The 3,457-nt window shown below is 48.2% G+C and overlaps 1 long non-coding RNA gene across 1 annotated transcript in view; it reads right to left on the bottom strand.

Moving 5' to 3' along the window:
- Nucleotides 1-2,324: 2,324 nt before the first annotated feature.
- Nucleotides 2,325-3,457, bottom strand: part of LOC109299285 — a 26,107-nt gene continuing 24,974 nt past the window's right edge. Inside the window, exon 3 of the long non-coding RNA XR_002097810.1 lies at nucleotides 2,325-2,391. This is a non-coding gene — a long non-coding RNA (uncharacterized LOC109299285). The remainder of the gene's footprint in view (nucleotides 2,392-3,457) is intronic.

Below are 3,457 nucleotides of genomic sequence, written 5' to 3'. Positions count from 1 at the left end.
AGTGGTTTTCTTGTGAGAAATGTGCTCCCACAGGTAATTGGGTATTCCTGTCTTTGATAGATTTCCGGTGTGCATTCATTCTGGTGCACAGTTGTTGTTTGGTCTCTTCTACATATTTTCCAACAAGGCATTTGGTGCGTTGGATGAGATATTTTACATTTCTGGATGTGCAGCTATAAGATGCAGGAATCCTGATGGCTCTGTTGTGGGGTATGGCAATTGTGGAGGTGGTGGAGATGTGTTGGCAGGTTTTGCATTTCTTGTCATGGCATGGTCTGGATCCATTTGGTGTGTTCTGGGCCCGAGGAAATTTGCTTCTGGTGATGAGGTTAGTGAGGTTTGGTGTTTGTTTGAAGGCTAGGATGGGTGGTTCTGGAAAGATCTCTTTACAAATGGGGTATCTTTCTAGTATGGGTTGCAATTGTTTGAGGGTTTTCCATATGGGTTCAAGGGAGGCATGATATGTCATAACCAGAGGTGTGAGATTCATAATTTTTTTCTTCTGTACTGCAGCAATTCTTCACATAGTATCTGGGTGGCTCTTTCAAACATGCAATCTCTCTCTCTGGAGGAGTGTCCTTGTTGGGTGAAAGCCTTTTCAAGACTGGTGAGGTGGCAATCCTGGGTGTTCTCAGTGCAAATACGGTGGTATCTGAGGGCTTGGCTGTATATCACAGCTGCCTTTTTTTTTTTTTTTTTTTTTGGCTGTACATCACAGTTATTAATTCATAGACCCATAGGGCTGGAAGGGACCCTGAAGGATCATTGGGTCCAGCCCCCTTCATGAGCAGGAAAGACATTTGGAGTTAGGTGACCCCAGCCAGGTGACCATCCAGTCTTCTCTTGAAGACCTCTAGGGTAGATGATTGCACCACCTCTGGGTGGAGCTTGTTCCATAGTCTGGACACCCTAATTGTGAAGACGTTTTCCCTAATGTTCAGCCTGAAACTATCTTCCAGGAGTTTGTGGCTTTTGTTTCTAATTTTCCCCCAGGGTAGCCTGGTGAACTGTTTTTCACCGAGCCTCTGATGTACACCTTTGATAAAGTGGTAAGCCATAATCAGGTTCTCTCTTAGCCTTCTTTTCTTTAGGCTGAAGAGTTCAAGTCCCTGATCACACAGGTGGCCCTTCTCTGGACCCTCTTGAGCTTTAGCATGTCTTTGTTGAAGTGCAGTGCCCAGAACTGGATTGAATACACCAGCTGTGACTGCAGCAATTTTGAGTAAAGTGGGAGAATTGAGATCTCCTATAGGTGTTCATGCTGCCCTCTTGTTCCCAAGCTTGCTTGGGCCCTTGTCACTTACCTGGGCTGTTCCTGCTTGCATCACCTGGTTTGATGTTGAAGTGTCCTCCTATACCTCCGCATCGCCATCCCCCAACTAACCTAGTTTAAAGCTCACCATAGGAGATCAGCCAAGCTGGAAGAGAAAACACGCTTACCTTTCGGGGAGAGATGTAACCTGTCCCGCCCTAGCATGTCCCCTGTGCAGAAGTGAGTCATGGTTGAACAATCCAAAGCCACCAGTTGACCTCTCCAATGCAGGCCTCATGAAGAACAGATGAGAAAAATCACCTGTGCTCCCGTCTCCCTAAGTTTGGCCCCCAGAACCTTGTAGTCTCTCATGATACAGTCCAGACTACTCCCGGCTGCGTCATTAGCACCCACATGGATGAGAACCAAGGGGTAGTGATCAGAGGACTGAGTGAGGTCTGGGATCATTGCCGTGATGTCCTGAATCTGAGCTCTGGGCAGGCAGCAAACCTCCTGTGCCATGGGATCCAAACAACAGACAGGTCCCTCTGTTCTGCTCAGCAGAGAGTCACCCACAATGATGACACGGCATCTTTTCTTCTGCTTACCTGGGTGGCCCTCAGCTCACTCAGTGATGGCAGCAGGCTCCTCCAGTGCACACTCCGCCAAGGCCTCATAGTTGTTCCCCAACTGCACAGGGGAGGCTATTTCTATGGTGAGAGATCTAGCCCCAGAGGTGACCATCCTCCACTCACCAGTGTCTGCTTCAGGGCATTCCCTCACAGTTTCACCAGGCATCTTGTCCTGCAGAGAATTAAAGTAACCATCAATCTCCTCCTCTATTGCCCTGATCCCCCACAGCCTGCTCACCTCCACCTGGAGTTCCCTCACCTGCCCCTCCAGGGTCAGGATCTGGGCACATGTGAGACAGGTAAAGGAACCCCCAGCCCCTGTGCTACCCCCAGGCCTCAGAGGTCCCACCAGGCAACCACCAGACAGGGGGCCAAGCCACTGCTGACACATCCAAGGAGCTTGTCTGAGTGCAGGCTTCACAGGTGGTCTGGGCTGGGGCCAGCAGCAGGACAGGGGCCCTGGCTGCACTCCGTGTCACCACTCCCATAGTAGCACCCCTCCTCCATCTCTTAGGAGCATCTGCCAGAGACCTCAGGTGTGTATTCCTGCCCATGAACTGGCCTTCAAACTGCTCCTGTTAGCAGTCCCTGTTTTCTGGCTCCCTAATCACAGGCTCCAGGCTTTTCTGATCAGTACCTTGTGGGATACCAGGTCAAAGGCTTTCTGGAAATCAAGGTATATGATGTCAACTGCTTTTCTCTCATCCAGGTGATGAGTCAATTAATCATAGAAAGAAATGACGTTAGTCATACAAGACCTGCCTGTGATGAAGCCATGCTGCCTGTCATTCAGTATCATGCCTTCTGCAGGTGTGTCACATATAACCTCTTTGATGAATGTTTCTAGGATTTTCCCTGGAATAGAAGTTAAGCTAATTGGCCTGTAGTTTCCTGGGTCCTCACACTTCTCTTCTTGAAGATGGGCACAGCATTAGCCCTCTTCCAGTCCTCTGTGATTTCTCTAGAGGCCAATGATTTTTGAAAAACCTTTGCCAGTGGCTCTGTAATTACTTCATCCAACTCTTGCAGCACTGTTGCATGGAGGTCATCTTGTCTTGCTGATTTTTATACATCCAAGTTCTTTAATTGATTGTACACCAGTTCTATGGCAATGGTGGGAATGGTGTCAATCCCACCCTGCTCATTCTGTGCCCTATCTGCTATGTTGTCCCCCTTGGTCTTGTGAAAGACTGAGGCAAAGTAGTCATTTAGGAGTTCCATTTTTTTCCTGAATGGTAGTGACCGGGTATCCTGAGGTATTGAGCAGTGGCCCCACACTCCCATTAATTTTCCTTTTACTCCCTATGTAGCTAAAGAAGGACTTCTTGTTGTCCTCAATTCTTGCAGCTAGTTTTAGTTCCATTTCTGCCTTAGCTTGCCTAATCTGGTCTCTGCAAGTACGGGCCATTGTCAAGTAGTCTTCCTTACAGGCTGGCCCAAGCTTCCACTGTTTCTACACCTCTTTATTTTTCTTTATCTTGGTTTATGGATAACTGGAACACCAAAAAACAACAGTCCAAAGACTGGAGTGAATGTAAGTCAACGCAGTGGCTGGGCCCTGTAGTCCAAATGT

The sequence above is a fragment of the Gavialis gangeticus genome, unplaced genomic scaffold (genome assembly GCF_001723915.1).
Source record: "Gavialis gangeticus isolate Ggan-Ray unplaced genomic scaffold, GavGan_comp1, whole genome shotgun sequence".
Classification (NCBI taxonomy): Eukaryota; Metazoa; Chordata; order Crocodylia; family Gavialidae; genus Gavialis; species Gavialis gangeticus.
This window is presented reverse-complemented; position numbering and strand designations above follow the sequence as displayed.